General features: G+C 37.9%; 1 protein-coding gene across 5 annotated transcripts in view; it reads left to right on the plus strand.

Moving 5' to 3' along the window:
* Positions 1 to 18,892, plus strand: part of FBXW11 (F-box and WD repeat domain containing 11) — a 120,586-nt gene that overhangs the window by 1,144 nt on the left and 100,550 nt on the right. For 2 of the 5 annotated variants that reach the window (XM_080804799.1, XM_080804801.1), the window contains exon 2: positions 7,955 to 8,116. The exons of the other annotated variants lie outside the window; for them this stretch is intronic. The gene's annotated coding sequence lies outside the window, so the exon portion shown is untranslated. The remainder of the gene's footprint in view (positions 1 to 7,954; positions 8,117 to 18,892) is intronic. 5 annotated transcript variants of the gene reach the window in all.

The following is an 18,892-nucleotide window of genomic DNA, read 5'->3' on the forward strand; positions in this document are numbered from 1 at the left end:
GCCCCTCGGAAAGCGATCACTCTTCTATTACAGACCATTGGTAGCCATGCCAGACTTCCCGGTCTTACCGGCACCCCAACCGCTTTCCGTTTTACGACTTGAAGCCAGAAGGGGTTTTTAGAAACAGAACTGTGAGAAGGTGGTTAGTAGAAGCGAAGAATTTGCTGCTTGATGGATGGTTTGGTGGAAGAAAAGAAACATGGCAGCTACTACCTGCCAGTTCGAACATTGGGGAAATCAAACTGGGCTCTGGAGAGTTGGGGGGAGGAAGTCTTTACCTCAGCAAATGGACATGCCCAGGGTTTCTTCCTGTGGAAACCTTGACAGTTTCTTTGTATCTCTCCTAACACAGTAACAACCTCTACGCCTGGATTGAGAGGAAAGGTGAAAGAATCTACTTAACCCAGCAAAATGTTTTCGTAGCCAGATTTTCTCCAGTGTGAAAATGTTTATTGAGTCAGTGATTCCAGTTGGTAGGGTTAGTGACATCAGAGCCACTTCCCCCATTTAATGCTATAAATAATAAATGGTGACACAAAGTCTGTTGGATAGCTGCATGGTTTCTGTGGATGATGGTATCTGGGGAGTTGAGATGCATGTTTTAAAAATGGAAGTACAGTAGCATAAACACACAGACAGCTTAATATTTGCTGTCCTTTGCATAATTCACAGAGCTAGACTTCTCCAGTATTCTTTAGGAAAAAAAAAAAAAAAAAAGAAAAGGCCTTGGTCGTTTCTCCTTTGTGTGTGCACACGTGTGCTTGCTTTTTAAAGGATATTGTCACGTGTGAGTTTTTATTTGATTTTCATTATTAAGTAGTTTTTCCTTTTCAGTATGATTTATTGAACTATTATTGTAGTGAAGGTTTTGATGTTCTAGAAATTTTGTAGTGGGTTATTTTGGAGAAAATCTCTTCCTGGAATTCCGTATATATACATATTCTTATGGATGTATACAGTACGTGTCCTCACAACTGGAGGAGTACTTCACATTGAAAAGTTCTAACTTGGTGCCTGTGAAATTGGCTGTTCCCGTACTCCTTCCATTTCCATTCATTTAAAAAAATAAAATGTCCTTATTTTCAAAAGAATTAGAAGAAATACAGTTTACTTCATTTACTATTGTTGATTGTATGGTTAAAAAAAAAAAAGCTCTGGCCTAAATTTATTGGTTTCCCATGCTCATAACTTTAAAAAAGTTTTGAGTATACATGATTTTACGTATTTATGATCTGAAAAGATATTTCAAGCTTTCCAGGACATTAAAAACCGGGATTCTCAGAAAATTTAACAAAGAGATCAGTTTTGAAGTGAGCTTTTCATATATGGATTTTGATATTCTCTCAAAGGTCTCTCAAAGGTATACCGGTTAAGACTCTTAGGCAACCCTTTTCATAACCATATATGCATTTATTTTAGTGTAGTAGATAGCACAGGTATTTAACAACTGATTTAGTAAATCCAGGATTGGATATAGGAAGATAATGCCTTAAAAGCTAATTGCATATGGCTCTTTTTATTCGCTGAATTTTAATTAGTTTCCTAACTGGGTTAAAAATACTTTTTACATTGGTTTCAAAATAACATAATTGAAAGAGAGGAATGGGTTAAACTGATGGTATGGTGAAAGCCTAAAGCGTGAAATATTTTTAGATTTTTATGAGTCAGCTTCAATACTCAAATATTTGTGATTGTGCTCCCTGTACCAGTTTGGTACTTAATGGTTAACAGGATAACTTTCATTTGATATTCCAGAGGGTGCTACATTAAAGACAGGAAACAGGCTTTTTGGGTGTCTCCAGTTTGTTAATCTTCATCCTTCCACTTCCTCTGATTTGATTCTTTTTCTTTTTTTCCCCTTGTACTTTTTTTAGTTTACTAAGAAGTAAAGCTGGTGATAGCCTAATAATTAAATCTCCAAAATATGCCCCTCCACCCCCCTTGTGACTCCTACCTCTGTCTCAGGCTGGGTCCACAAAGAGTGCTTCTTCAGTTGACCTACCTCATAGGAAGGGTTCAGTCTTGAGTATAGACTCTAAAGAACTTCATTGAGACAACTGAATTTATAATTGCTGATGGTAAATAATTTAACTGCCAAATGACTTTCGTGGCCTTCTATTGAACGAGTATTGTACCTAGTTTGTGGGACTGATTTTGAAATTTCTGACTTTGGTAGAATGAGCATTATTATTAATGAGGTAAAAAAGTAGTAATCCAATTGAAAATATACGAAGTTTACCAGACCATGTCTATTATGGTGGATTTCACTGAAAGAAGGACTATTGCATTATGTATCACATGATGTTTATCCATGCTTGAAATAGGAATATGAGTTGATGTTCAGGCCCTCATTACTAGAAAGCACTCACAGAGTTGTTAATTGAAAGAGAAAGATGGTAAGTTTTCCCTATTAGAAGATAGCAGAAACTGATGTTCAAGGTTAGGAAAAGTAGCCCTGCTTCCTCTATGGATGTGAGAGCATACCCACCCCCCTCCCACAAACACAAATTGATGAGCAGTTTATTGTTAGCTGTTGGTTCCTCTCTTTGCTCAATGACCTTATGTGACTCATTTTCCTTTTGTGTTATCTCTAAGTGGCTGTATTACTTGTTGAATTTAGTAATATAGGTAAAGTATGTTGGACCTTATTAAGAAGGTAAGATACCAGTGCTGTGTTTTTGAGCTGTTGAAGTATGGGCAGGCCGCAAGGCCAAGGAGATGAAAGAAACTAAATGAAATCATGGAAATTTTTCTCTTTTTCTTTTGGATCCCCCCCTCCCCACCCTTCTTGTCACTGGTTTTCTGACTGGAGTAAGTAGATTTAGTGACTCTTCTAGGAAATTGGATCTTAGTTTGTCACCATCACTTATCCTTATCTACTTCTAAGCATGTGCTGATTTACCAAATGCAGATTAAATAGACAAGGTTTAAGAAGGATCTGAATGAAATAAACCACATAAATATTTATAGACTCATTTACCTGCCTCAGGAGGTGGCTCAGATACATCATTTTTTGCTGCTGGTTTGGAGTAGGTTAGGTGTCCCTTCAGAATTGACAAGTACAAACATGATCCTGTGAACATGTCTTGGTACCCTTGGCTCTTGATTGCCCTAACCTGAGAACAGAGAGCTAGCACAGGGAAATCACTAGGCTATCATACAGGTTCACAGAGCAGCACATAACAGCTATTTGACCCATGAACAACATGGGCTTGAACTGTGTGGGTCCACTTATTTTTTATATACTTTTTTAAATATACATTTTTCTCTTCTTTATGATTGTCTTAATATTTTCCTTAGCTCAATTTATGTAAGAATGTAATATATGATACATATGAAATACAGAATGTGTATTAGTCACTTAGTTAGTCACCTTATTGATAAGGCTTCCAGTCAACAGTAGGCTATTAGTAGTTAAGTTTAGGGAATCAAAAGTTACGTGCAGATTTTCACTTAGGTGGTGGTCAGTGTCCTTAATCTCCCATGTTGTTCAAGGGTCAGCTGCAGAGCCCTCTGAGTAGTGCTGTTTGAGCCTATGAATCTTGCACTCTGAGGTTCCTGGGTTCCACCTTGTGGTGTTTACACTTTAAGGGAAAGAAAGCACTTCACCTCCTAGTAGTTTCAGTTCCAGACCCCCAGCTTTTCTTCCCCCATTCCTCACTTATTCTGTATTACAGCCGAAGGGCGGACCAGGGTTCTTCAGATTTTGCTCACGCTCCCCCCGCCCTTTTTTTCTGTCAGCACTGATACTAACTGAGCAAGTCCATGTATTGAAGGCTAGTGATGTTTACTGGAGGGACTTAATAGTCGGCTGTCTGTCCACATTGGTTTAGGTCAAGTCTCAGCAGTTCTCTCTTCCACTTGTACTGAGAAAGTCTTGTCTTAAAATACAGTTTAGATATCACCTCTTTTGATGTCAATTTACATTACGGTGGCACATGCCATTTTGTTTTTATAGCACTGCCTACATGATGTTCACTGTTAAATGAAATGAATGAATTCTGGCACTTTGTATTTATCTTGTGGCACTTAGCATATTCTGGGTTCGTGGTACAGTTTCCTGTCTGTGTCCCTTGTAGAATGATAAACTCACAGTGCCTTCTTATGGTACTTGTTCAGTAAATGTGGAGTCGACTTTTCTTGTTGATTGTTGACGTGCATTATTGCTGTCTGTCTGTATGGTAATTCTCCCCTGTATCACTAATTCTCATAATAATCTATTCCTAACTCTTATGGGACTTATCATACCCGTCTGTGTATCATAAAAGCTCGTGATCCTGTTTAAATTTCCTTTCCAGAGGCTCTTGTCTTTTGAATCCTTCGAAATGCTGAGTCCTTGGGTGTGCAATAGATACATTGACTTAATTAATGAGGTAATTTTTTTCATGCTGTGAAATGTTTTTAAGATTTCCTTTTGATAACTTTAAGACAAAAGTGTAGATGAATAGAGGAAAAAGAGTGGTAAAGCAGATGAGAAGGGTGGTGTGTGGTACATGGACATCCCTAGACATTTTAAAACCATTATTTATAGACTTACACACAGCAGAGTGATTTACACACATCCGGGAGAGTGGTTGATAGCAAAGTACTGAGGAAACCAAATTCCTTTTATATCTTTGGATGTGAACTTGCCAAGAGCCAGTAAGTTCTGAGGATTCTGTGACCTTAGAAAAGCATGATTTAGCAGCAAGGGTATGGGCTTTAGAGGGAAGCACCCGAGTTTGTATCTTAGCCCTAACACCGGCGGGCTGTGTGACCTTAAGAAAGTTAACCTTTCTGTGCTATGCTTTCGTTATCAGTAAAAATAAGAAAATGTAGGTTTTGCTCCAAGTTGTTGGGAGGATTATGGGAGAGATGTATGTGAAAACACCTTGCAGACGCTTGCCATACTGACTTCCCCACAAGTACAGGGACTGGTTTTGTGAAGCACAGTCAAGACAGATGGTGTTTTAATTTTTACCCTTTAATTGTTCGTGTATTTATTTGTGAAGCTTTGCAGAGGCCTGACATTGAGTCGCTTTTAGCTGTCTGTTTAATGAGGTGTCTTTAGGGGAAATGATGTAATCATACAGAATCAGTATTATCTTGGAAATTCGGGAAGTGGAAGTGGTGTTACAATTACTAAGTATTGCCAGTTAGACATAATTAGACAGGTACTCTACTTACAGAGAGAATCCACCCAGTCCCGTTCAGTAGAAGGTAGAAGGGAGCTGGTGATTAGTTTGTATTACAATTGAGCATTGTGATTTATGTTTGATCAGTTTAATTTTGATGAAGAAATTAGGATTTTCCAGTTCTTATTCTTGTTTTAGCAAAGTTGATGATTTTGACCTTTAACAGAATAAGCAGTGGGTATTATACAAGATTTCCTCCCGGGTTGTATTGTTGTTCATTGAGTTAGTTGACAAAGGGGGAAAAAAACCTGTCGGTCAAGAATGTGCTTGTTAGCCTCAGTTAAGTTTCTGCTGATCACAATTGCCTAACAGGAAGTTTGTCTTTGTAGGCAAATGAGAGACAAACCAGGAAGACCTGACAGTCCAGTAAGGTATCTCTAACCCGGATCTTAATTTTGTTTTCACAAAATTTAAAGATTGCAGAGTTCTGTGATGTCAGCAGGAGGCATTTTTAGGAAATTCCTTCTCACAGTTATTCAACAAAGAAGACCTTCACAGGGTGGAAAACTGTGAAGTAGAAACAATGGGATATTAACACATAAAATGAAAAAAAAAAGTCTTTGAGTGCAGAGATGGGTAAATATAATAATTATAATGAATATAGTAAACAATTCTAATAGCTTGCTTCAGAGCCACAGAAAAAAAATTAAGTTGGAGCTCTACTGTTGAGAAAAAGGAACTTAAGTCATTTTTAATTTTTATTTTTTTAAGAATTAAATTGAGAATGCTTAACTAGTTTTGGGAACTAATAATAAAATATATTTTGGTTCTGTGAAATGATTACTTGGGAGACTCAAAGAGAAAGGGGCAGAGGACAGGAAGAAGTCAGTCGTTACACTCCTGGTCTGGCTTCTGTTAAGCTTTGTAGCTCTAGCAGCATAAGGCCTGCCACCAATTAGGCATTCAGTAAATATTTGAAGGGAAGAGAAGAAGATTAACACAGTAATACAGGAAAAGGCTTGGTGATTCAAGAGGTTCAGAAATGAGTCCATTAGTCAGATTGTGGTTGTGTCTTGCCATAATTGCTCAGCATTTTGGTTATGGCAGTAAGTTACACTTTGAAAAGTGGAGCACATTCTTTTAGGACTTACCTACTGGCCCATAGCTCACTAGTTGCTTTTATCAAAACTGGGTTTTCAGTTTATTTTTGGGCTTCAGGGTGATATTGCTTAAAGGGAGAGGCTTGAGCACTTATTCTTTGCTTGAGATTTTACTTATGTGAACTCTTTTAAGTTGTGGGTATTAGGATACTTCCATATGATTTTTGTGGTGAGGCTATTCACAGACTGGTATTTCAGTCACTCCCGTTGCTTTGCCTACAATGTGATACATCGAAACATCTTTAGTTATTGCCTGTGGACTTTTTATTGACAGATCTTGGAATTTTAAAATTCCTCCATTTCAGCTGGATTTGATATTCTTTGTCACAGACGCAGTCTTTGCTGCTAAACACAAAGCCCTACTTGGACAAGATTATAATGTGTTTTATCATTAATATTGTGAGCCTCTGTTAAGAAATGCTTTTTTAAGTGCCGAGATATGGAGAGTTAGCCCTTTCAGGATGGTTTAACTGGTTCAGTTGTATTTTAGTTTGGCTAGGCTGAAATACTTACTCTTTGGTATTTTTTACTTCTCCATTTTGACGTTAATTAACTCAGGACCTTTGAGGGTGAAGCTTGGTTTCTTCTAACCCAGGAGTCGTGGCCTTTCTGGTCCTTAGACTTGGCAGGCCACAGGGCTTTTTGGAAAGGGCATGGTCTCTACCACTCAGTAGATGTGGGATTTGGGGCAAGTTATTTCTTCTCATTTTTTTTGAGAATTAAATATGAGTAATGAATGTAAAAGGCCTGACCTATTAGTAGTCTTTAAATAAAGGTAGGTATTATAATTACTGTAGGAACATTTTGGCAGTAGGGTGGCAATTGAGGAGGTAGGAGATTTATGTCCAAGTAAGTTAACAATCTTTTGACTGCTTTTTGAAGTTTTTAATCTTTGTTATCTCGTTGAGTGCTTTTTTTCTGTCTTCCTTATATTTTGTTTATATATTTGCAGTCTAATGGAAGAGTTGGTATGGTAGTAAAAGAATGTTGATACAATGTGTGGACTGGGCTTATGTATTTAAAGGTGTCATTTAGTAAATTGTGTTTTTTTATAATTTTCCTTAGTTTAACCCAATGACCAGCCAGTTGTGGGGGATTGGCCTTTACTGAATCAGAAGTTCACTCTTAAAATATGCCATGTGTTCTAAAACATCCTATATTTCAATTGAGGGTTGAAGATTTGGGTAATGTGTAGATTTGATGTCTTAAAGGTAGCAAACCAAAAGATGTCTTGCTAGGAGCCTAAATGTTTTTATTGGGAGAAATTTGAGCCCTCTCATATCATTAATTTTGGGTGCCAAATTTTTTGTCATAGTGGCGGAGCTGTCTTAGAAAATGGAGAAGGAAGTTCATTGTAGCCGAATGGTCCGAGACAATTTACATGGATAGTAGAGTAAGTGTTTAGCTGCTCTCATTTGGAATTACATATTTATCATGAGTAAAAATTAATACTAGGGATGTTTCCTTCTTTGCCATGTAGAATTTCTTATCCTTCTGTCAGTGCAGAGGTGAGAAATGCTGCTGCAGAACTTTTATCCCGAATAGCTGACTCAGGGGTTGTAACTTTTTTTCTGTGCCTCAGATCCACCACTCCATTGACCCTTCCTTCCATTTCTTGGTGGCTGTCCTTTGCCGCTGGTGCCATGGTGGGTGTATGGATTGCTTTCTGTCTTTCAACAGTTACCGAAGTGCATGTTTGGGATTTTATTGAAGAAAGCTGGATACAGTAAACGGAAAGAATCTTGGAAGCTGCTTGACTGCTGTCTTTTCTCAGACTAGTCTGAAAGGGAATACCCCCATTCATTCTGGATTGGTGGATCTGAAGTACAAAATATTGTCCAGGTAAGCAATTACCCTGTATTGTTTTGTTATGTGAAACTCAACTCACTGAAAGAAACTTAAAAAATGAATTTCTTCACTTTTTTCCATTGATAGAGAAAGGAAGAAATGTTAGATACTTAGATATAGTGTTCATGTTTGGGATGGATTAGTGAAGGTGTCTGGAAGAATTTCTAGTAGACACTTTGTTTTAGTATAAGAAGTGCAGTTATTTTTATTGTAGGCCCAAATGGTTTATAGTTATAGTCAGACAGGGGGTACAGTAAACAAGGGAAGTTTGGGGCATAGCTTGTAAAATATGGAAAACAGGTGATAATTTTAAGGTATTATCTCATGATTTATACTTCATACCAGCTCAAAATAGTTATTGTAGTTACCATGTAAAGTAGTGGTGTTTTATTCTTGGGACTCTTGGAGGATCTTCTCAGGAGGATTTATTAACTGTAGCAACTGTTTATTGAACATTTGGTAAGTGCCAGGCACTGTTAGAGGCTCTTCACATATATTTCTTACTCAGTTGGCACATGCTATAACCTTATATTTTATAGTTAGTGAAATGAAGCTCATAAGCATTAAATAAGTGCAAGTTGCCCTGGGTCATACAGCTAGTAAATGGCAAAGCCACGCTTTAGGCTTGAGTCTTTATGTTTCCAAAGTTCTGGCTCTTTCCATGTGACTGCGTTTGCTGAAGTTTGAACTTCATCTTCTGGATTTTCAAATTACCCATCTGCAAGAGCAAGGTGTGGTTTTCTATAAGGGGTTTCCACTTGGAAAACGCATGATAGATCATTGTTTGGCATGGTATTTTTATATCTTGTGGTCTTTCTGCTTGGTGAAGAAATTATAAGATCTTCAGTCAGTACATCAAGTGAACATAAAGGTAACTTAGGGAGTGTAAGAGAGACAGTGCATTTAAATGTCAAAACATGGTGTATACAGGGAAGTATCATATGCTCTAGTGAACTTGAACCTGTATCTTCTCAGTTCCTCCTTAGTTTTTATTGGTTATTTAAGTAGCTCAGTAGCTTATTATGTGGACTTCTTTTGACCTGTGGTTTATTAGCCTTACGAGTAACAAAGCTGCCTTACATTGGCAGGCAGCTCTCTTGAAAACATGACTTTTTGGGGGGGTATGTATGTATGTATTTATTTTTTAAAAAGAGTTTATTTATTTTTTTTGTCAGAGAGAGAGAGAGAGATTGAGCGTGCACACAAGCAGGCAGAGTGGTAGGCAAGAGGAAGAGAGAGAAGCAGGCTCCCTGCTGAGCAAGGAGCCCAATGCAGGACTCTATCCCAGGACCCTAGGATCATGACCTGAGCTGAAGGCAGTGGCTTAACCAGCTGAGCCACCCAGGCATCCCTTTTTAGTATTTAATATACTCTCCAGATTATCCATTTCCTTTAATCTTAAAAAAAAAAGTCTTTATCATAAACTTACTCTGTGTCGAGCACAATTATAAGCACTTCATATGTATAAACTTTTTATATTCGTAGTAACTCAAGGTACCATTACATATTTACTGATGAGGAAACTGAATGATAGAGTAATTAAATAACATGTCCAAGGTCTCATGTCTAGGAAGAGACAAAGATAGGTATGAATCCAGGCAATCTGGCTTCAAGAGAGTGTGCTTCTAAAGTCTGTGCTGTATTGTCTCTAGTATCGAGTGTCATCCAGTGATAAGAAGAGGGGTGGAAATCCTGAGGGCTAAAACTGAAGTCACTGCAAAGGAAAAGGAAACAATTGTTGTGTTGAGTATCTACTTCTGACCTTTGGTACAAAACAGTCTAGGTCTCAGTTCCGAGTTAGTCATTCAAGACTATCAGGCTGTTTCCCAAGGGGATTCACAGTAGGGTTTGTTGGAGGCTATCTTCCAGAACATTGCTGTCTAGTAGAACTTCTATGGTAATGAAAGTGTTCCAATATCTCTGCTGTTCAATATGGTAGCCACTAGTCACATGTGGCTGTTTTGAAATGTGGCTCTGTAACTGAGGACCTGAATTTTAAGTTTTATTTAATTTAAATAGCCACATGTACAGTTTTAGAATTTACCTTCATCCTTGGTCTGTTCATTGGTTTTAAACCCCAAGAAATCTGATTTGGTCAGCATGTTCAAAGCAACGCCTCATCCCAGGTACGGCCAGTATTAACCAGCTGTGCAAGACTGATAAGTAAAGCCAGAATTCCAGTCTACTAGTTTATAATGGTATGTGCATGTTGGTATGATTAATATAAACCTTTTTGATAGGTAGATTTGGTTACTAGTCCTAATTAATATACCAGTTTAAGTTTTCAGTAAGAAACAGAATTAGAGGGACCTGAAGACTCAAGCCAAATGCCTGAAATACTATTCTTATGTGTGTAGACTTGACCTCTCAGGTCAGATCATATAGTTAGCATGGACTCAACCAGAAAAGTGAGATATTTGCTGGACTGGGACTGAGACAACCTCATTCAGCTTATAGTAGGGATGGATGGTTTTTCCCTATGGCAGAACCTCTTCCTTCAACTTCTTTCCTTGCTCCCCACCCCCTTTTTTAAAGATTTATTTATTTGTCAGAGAGAGAGAGAGAGAGCACAGACAGGAGGAGCAACAGGCAGAGGGAGAAGCAGGCTCCTCGCTGAGCAAGGAGCTGGATGCAGAACTCAATCCCAGGACCCTGGGATCATGACCTGAGCCGAAGGCAGATGCTTACCCGATTGAGCCACCTAGGCATCCTTCTCTCTTTGCTTTTAACTTCCCCAAACCTTTTCAGATTAAGGCATTCACTTTTAGACAAGTTAGTACATTTCAGCTTGAATGCATTCTTGACTTCATAGGTCTGGGAAACCCTTCGTTTCCCTTCAGAAAACGGAAGGAAATAAATGCCTTTATCACTGCTGTGATTCATTTTGTATTCATTTTTGACTCTAAGAAGGCAGTCAGATTTTTTTTGCTTCCATGTAGTCTATAGACCAAAACAGTTGTATTGGCTTATTTAATTTGGTCATATAGTGTGGGGTGGAATAAGAACATACTCATAAAAAATGAACTCGGTGGTACATTCTCTTTGGATTTTATCATGTTATTGAATGAGCTTGTTTTTAGCTTGCTATATCATTACTTTGTGACTCACTCTTGTTCTTCTGTTCTGAAGGAAGAAAGAGTAACATAACCAAATCTGTATTTTAGGAAGTTAACTTTTCAGGTGTGTGCAAGGTGAATTAGAGAGACTGAAGGCAGGGAGACCAGTTAGTTCAAGTGAGCAATGAGGAAGGCAAACCAAAGCATTGATAGTGGGCATGATGAAGGTGGATTGGACTTAAGAAAAGATGTAGGTGGTAGGATCTACAGAACTTGAGGATTGATTATTGCAGTAGGTGATGGATGGACTATAGTGTGAATTTTAGATTTTTACCAAGATGGATGTTTACTGTCTTTTCCAAGATGAGGAATATTAGAAGAAGGGCATACAGGGCGTGGGAGAGGTAGAGGGTAAAAGAATGAATTTAATTTATAATGAATTTGAGTTGTGTGTCGTGAATCCTCTAAGAGAAGTATCTAGTAGGAATACGAGCATCAGAGAAAGGGGGAGAGAGAAAGATTTGGGAATTTTTATTTTGCTTCACTGGTAGCCCACTTTACTCAGTAGATTTATAAGATTTCTCAGAGTGTAGATTGAGGAATCTATGTATCAATGTATGGGAATGCTAGCATAAAGACATGGACTATAAGTTCACATGACCTTATGAGATCATATGTGATAGTGATCAAGCAGTGTTACCACTCTCCTTTTCATCTGAACCTGGATAGTCCATTACAGTATGTTCCCAGTCTGCAAATAGCCCATTATGTTTGGGTTATGATTTGCTTTTTTTTTTTTTTTTTTTTTTTTACTATAATGGTTTGTTTAATTAATGGAGGTACAGTTTTCAAAATGTGTTTTTTAAAACTCCATGTTGTCACTATGTATTTTATGTATTTTATGGACATTTAAGCAAATTAATTTCCATACATCTCGTGACCAAAACAAGGGGAAAATAACCTTAACAGCGAAGGCTCTGGATCAAGTGTGACATGAGAAATGAAAATTTGCTCTTTTCTCAGCCTGTCTCAATTCTTGACTGCTGCTCATCTAGCTGTGATAAGTGTGATTATGGTATTTAAAGACATTTTTAATATCACAACATGAGGCCTAAGGACAAGCCAGAGCTATATTGTATGCTAGTCAGTTGAAGAAACAGTGAACTGTTCAAATGGAGTGAAAATTAGCTGTGTTGGAATTACTGAGATGGTGTGTCAATCTAGTGTGGCATGTATTTAAGGGATTTGTAAGGCAGATGTTTACTGTAGGCTATTTTTACCTTACACACTGACTTCAGGCCCTAATTCCCAGGTGATCCGTAATGCCTGGTTTTGGTAATGAAAGCATGGAGGTATGAGGAGTTCATTATAGCTACAGTAAATCAGTACTTAACAAAAAGGTTTTTAGGATACATTGTATATGTGTATGCTACAAAATTCATAAAGTACAAAAGGGAGCAGACGTTTAAAAAAAAAGTCGGCAGGTCTCCTGTTCCCTCTGACTCCAGCTATTCAATCATGTTTTTGTGTAGCTTTCACGTATATGTGTGTGTGCTGTACATTTCTTCTGCTCCTTGAATTTTTTTTAGTGTAAAACGTGACATGGTTATGTTTCATATCAGTTCCCAAAGAGCGCCCATATTTTTTGAAGAGATAATTTAAAAGATGCATGCTGATTTATTGTAGGTGCTATAATTTGTTAAACCAGTCTGGACTGATACACGTACAGGTTATGGGCAGTCTTTTGCTATTACATATAATGCTGTAAAGAATAACTTACTGTATATGTCATTTTATGAGACTGACGCGCTACCTACTGCGCTAACGAGGCACCTTGTATATGTCATTTTACATGTGGAGAAGTTTATCTTCAGGAAAGTTTCCTAGGAGTAAAGTTCATTAGATAGATGCTTTTAAAAAATCTGATAGACATTGCCACATTGCCCTCCAGTTGTACTGCTGCAATATATACTCTCAGGACTTTGCTTGAGAATATTCTTTTTTCCCTGATACTCTCATGGTGTTATGTGGATTTCAAGCTGATATTTTTTTTTTTAGTTGTGCTTCTCCCCCCACCCCATGACTCTTTATTATGAAAATTTTCATATATATACAGAAGAGTTGGGGGAAACCCAGTACAACAAACACTTGTATAGGCTTTCCACCTAGACTCAACAGTTGTTAAAGTTTTGCCATATTTGTATTATTTCTCTGCTCCATGCCTCCATTCCTCCTTTTCCCACTTGCCACTTTCCTCCCTTCTTCCTCTTTCTCTCTCATCTTCTGTCCTTCTCTCCTCAAATACATATCCTTTGTGGTTGTTAAAAATTTTGATAATAAGTTGCAAGGATGATACTTCACCCCTTAAATATTCCAGCACTTGTCTCTTAAGAATAAGTATAGGCGCTCTCTCTAAAACTACACACACACACACACACACACACACACAGAACCATGTACATATAGGTATATATAGATATATAGATATATAACCACATATTCTATATAGTCATTTCTATTTCACATATAAAACCACAGTACTATTTTTATGCTGAAAAAATGAAAATAATTCCATAATGTAATATTGAATATTCAGTTAGATTTTCCTAATTGTCCCAAGAATGTCTTTTCTGGCATGCTGCTCCCCCCCGCCATTTTGTTTTAAAGGCCAGGATTCAAACAGAATACATCCATTGTGTCTGGTTATTATATCTCTTTAATTTCTTTTCATTTGGAACATTCCCTCTGCCCTTTCCCCTCCTCTCCTGGCATTGATTGTTTTTGCAGAGTCCAGCTCAGTTGTCCTCCAGGATGTGCAACTGTTCTTCATTTGTTTATTTCCTCATGGTGTCATTTAACTTGTCTCTCTAGCTACTGTACTTACTGTAAACTGGAAGTTAGGTGAGAGCCTTGATTGCAACCAGGTTAAACATTCTGACAAGAATGCTGCATCGTAGGTGAAGTGTACTTACTTCGCATTGAGTCATGTTGGGAGGCACTTGATGACAGGTTATCCCATTATGAGCTGTGTTAAATTTGATCCCTTGGCTAAGGTGGCAATAGCCAGGTCTCTCATTTATAAAGGTACAATTTTATCCTCTGCTATTAGAAAGGAATTAATGGGACAGTATTTTGGAACCTTGTAAATATCCTGTTCCATTACAACATTTCACCCAGTGGTTTCAGCATCCTTTTTTTTTTAAGGATTTTATTTATTTATTTGACAGAGAGAGAGAGAGCACAAGCAGGGGGAGCAGCAGAGGGAGAGGGAGAAGCAGGTTCCTTGCTGAGCAAGGAGCCTGATGCGGGACTCAATCCCAGGACCCTGGGATCATGACCTGAGCTGTAAGCAGAGGCTTAACCACCTGTGCCACCCAGGCGCTCCAGATGGTTTCAGCATCCTGATCCTGAAGTCAGTTATTACAATAGGAGTTACAAAATTGTGGTTTTCTGTCATTTTGTCTACATTTATTAGCTAGCATTCACAGAGGCCATCCCTGTTTCTCCTCCTTTCTTTTGTGTACCATCATACTCTCATGGACTTTTTATTTATTTAGTGTATTAACAGTCTTTTTTTGTAAAGATTTATTTATTTGAGAGAGAAATTGGGGGGGTTGGGAAGAGAGAGAGAGGGTTAGGAAGAAAATCTTCTGCTGAGCAGGGAGCCCGAGATGGGATTCCATCCCACCACCCTGAGACCATGACCTGAACTGAAATAGAGAATTGAGATGCTTAACTGACTGAGCCACCCAGGTGCTCCAGCAGTCTTTATTGTCTCTGATTTGGCTAATGAGAGCCCCTTCAAGGTAGCACCCTGCTTCCTTTTGATATGATCCCATCAGTCTTTGTGTGTTTCTTGGCTTTTCGCTTTCTCTGCATTTCAGGCATCAACCGTTTCTCCAAGAAGCTCTGATTCCTTTTAGTGGGGAATGGTATTTAGAAGTCCAAAGCCTTGTTGTTGGGTTGTCATTGCTTTTAGAGCCTTTCAGTAGATAGAACTAAAGAGTATACTTAAAAAGAACCATGAGATCATATTGGTTCTGATTCAAATTTAGTATTACAGGGATATTTTTCTGAACCTGTTTGTCTTTAGATTTCCAAAATCTAAGGGACCATATTAGTGTATAATGGCTATCAAGTTGAGATACAAATTGTTATTTTAATAGCAGATAAATAACTCCATTCATTATTGAACATGTACTCAGGCAGGTACTGTTCAGTCATGTGGGGCGTGCAGAACAGAATCAGATATGTACCTTGCTTCCAGAAGCTTACAGTCTTTTACATAAAGAACTGTAGTGCAGTGTGAAAGCTGGTAGGGATCATGATGTTTTACTCACCCTTTGAGGCCTGAGCAGAAGCTAGACATGAAAAATGGTTGTATTGGGGAGGGGAGGGCTCTCATGGCAAAGGTAAACAAGTGAATGATGACTGGCAGGCAGGCAATGGTCTGTAGTGCCTATAGGGTGGGACAGGTAAGTAGTTCTGTGAATAATATTGGAGTATAAGTTGCGTGGTGGGATTGAGGAAGATAAATTTGCAAAGATAAATTATAACCAAATCTTGGACTTTACCCTTTAGGTCAGAAGTTATGAACTAGTAGCCTATGCATCAAGCTTCTCAGATATATTTTATTTGGTCTGCATAGATTTAAAAAATTGAGATATGGGGTGCCTGGGCAGCTCAGTCGATTAAGCATCTGCCTTGGCTGAAGTCATGATCTCTGGGTCCTGGGGTCAAGCCCTGCCAGGACGAACTCCCTCCCTCTCCTTCTGCCCGCACCCCCCCCCTGCATTCTCTCTCAAATAAATAAATAAAATCTAAAAAAATTTTTTGAGAAATTTCTTATCAAAACACTAATTTCTGGTTTGTCTGAAAATTGGAGCTGAGGAGTGGCTGCCTTTTATTAGAGTCAGGGCTTGTGCTTTCCTGGTCCCTATAGCCCCTGTAAATCTGTCTTTATCTGTCTGGCCCTTATAAGCTTCTGAACATGTGTGATCCTGCAGGATTAGAGTTGGGGTGTGAGGGTGGGAGATGTGATTTGAGAGGAGGAATGACTGAAAGCTTGAGCAAGATCTGTGCTTTAGATCTGGCAATCGGTTTGGAGGATATATTGGAGTAGTGAGACCAGTCCATAGGCTGTTGGAATATTACAGGGTAATACTAGGTAGTACAGATGGCGCAGAGAGGAGAAAATGAGACATTTTAAAATGTAGAGTATGTATGTGTATATATATTGACAAGAATGTAAATCAAACTCTCCTAAAACATGAAGTCATGCTTTTAAAAAGCTTTGCATTCACAAGTTGGTTTGCGGAAGTTAACCACATATTTTCATAATCTATTGATTAATTTTGGAAGATAGTAGTAATAGTTTCTTGCATTGTCACTGTGTAAAGTTTAGTTTTGTAATATGCCAATAGCACCTTTTGTCAAAAAATCTAACTCTGGCTTTATTTCTGGAAGTTGTGTATGGAGTGAATATACTGTAATTTTTTTTCTTAATTTTAGAGCTAAATTTCCAGGCAAAAATATTAGTTAAACTATATACTTATTTTTAGAGAGTTGGCTGCTTCATTTAATTTTCGCCACAATCTCTGCAGGAAGTTAATCCAAAGGGTAATGAGTTGACATGGGACTGTCTGGTACATTTAAAATCACACCTATATTAAAACCATTTATGTTGTTAATAAGTATTTTGGACATCTTCCCTGTCCGATTGGGGCATGACTTTATCCAGTTCCATTGCCAATGCTATTAGTCTAGATATTTAGTAGCACTGCTGGCTTAGGCAGTCTGAGGGAGATAGACCTGGAGAGCACTTAAGTGACAAGACTGGGAGTGAGAATGACTCACACTGACCAGCCATATCTGGATTCTGTGTAATAAGCTTCGGCTTCAAAGGATGAGCAAAGATTGGTTTAAAGGGTATTCGTACATGTTTGTTCCTATAACTTACATGTAGTGTAGAACACAAATCTTATGTGTACAGCTGAATGAATTTTTACATGTGGAAACAACACTGTGTAACCGCTACCCCAAATCAACATACGGAACACTTCAGGGTACCTTGAGGGCTTCCTCATATGTATGCCTCACCAAGTCAGTAATCCTGCTAAAGATTTATTCTAGTCTTTTTCACTGTAGGTTAGTCATGGCTGTTTTTGGATTTTATAGAAATGGAATCATACAGCATATACTCTTGTTTTTTTTTTTTTTTCCCCTCTGCTTGCTGTTATATCTATGACATTCACCCATTTTGTTGTAACAGGTTTTTTCCCTGTGCATTATTCAATTGTGTATATAGTTTGTTTATTTTACTGTTGATTAATTATTTGGATCGTTTCCAGTCTTTGGCTGACATATCACACTTCTAAGGTGGACAAAAGCAGTTGATTCTATCAGTTATAAAAAACCAGGAGTGGAATTACTGGGTCATAGGATAGGCATATGTTCAGCTTTAGTAGTTACTGCTAAACTATTTTCCAAGTGCTTGGACCGATTTATAGTCCTACCTCTAATGTGGGGAGTTCCAGTCATCACTTTGTTTTGTTGGTCCTTTTAATTTTAACCATTCCAATGAATGTGTAATGGTATCTATGACTATTAACTATTGAGATATAATTTACTTTCAGTAAAATGTGCTCATTTTACATGTACTGCTTGAGATTTGGGAGCTATATACACTTATATAACCACTACATGATCAATATGTAGAACATTTCTATCATTCATTGTAACTGCCTCCCCCCCCCCCCCCCCGTAAAATTCTCTCACTTCCCTTTGCAGTCCCCCCACCCCTATACCTGGCCTCTGGTAACCTGCTTTCTATAACTATAAATTAGTTGTGCGTGTTGTGGAATTTCATATAGGTGAAATTGTATGGCATGCATATACTGCAGGCACTCTGTGTTTAGCTTATTTTACCCAGTGTAATGTTTTTGAGATTCATTCTTGTTGAATCACTTTTTCATTCTTTTCCATTGCTTAGCACAATTACATTACACAGGTATACAATGTTTTGTTTATTCATTGTCCTGCTGAAGAATATTTGGGTTGTTTCCAGTGTTTGACTATTACGAATAAATTTTATGTGAACATTTGTGTTCAAATTTTTATTTGGATATTTCTTTTCTCTTGGGTATACCTAGGAGTGGAATTGCTGGCAGAAAGTTTAGTTCTTCCAAGTAACTGCCAGATCTTTTCCCAAAGTGGTTGCACATTCTTATGACTCTCCCCACAATATAAGTGAGTTCCAGTTTCTTTTATAGCCTCATCAGTACTTGGCATTGTCAGACAGTTTTAGCCATTCTTATATGTGTGAAGTAGTGTCTCATTGTGATTTTAATTCACATTTTCTTGATGACTAATGAGCATTTTTTTCATGTGCCCATTGGCTTTTCAGATACTGTCTTTAGAGAAGTATCCATTCAAATCTTTTGACCCTTTTGAAAAATTGAGTTATCTTTTCCTTTTGTTTTGTGGGAATTCTTTACAGTTGTCAGGAAACAACTTCTTTGTCAGATACACATTGCAGACATCTGTTCTATGGCTTGCTTTTTCAGTGTCTTACTGTTGTCTTTTGATGGACAGAAGGTCTTAATGTTTACAAAATTGAATTACAGGTTTTTCTTTCAGTTTTTATTGGTTTTTTTTGTCCCATTTAAGAAAATTTTGCCTCCTCTAGGGTCTTAAAGATAGTTTACTCGCAATT

This window comes from Martes martes (assembly GCF_963455335.1).
Source record: "Martes martes genome assembly, chromosome: 5".
NCBI classification, from domain to species: domain Eukaryota; kingdom Metazoa; phylum Chordata; class Mammalia; order Carnivora; family Mustelidae; genus Martes; species Martes martes.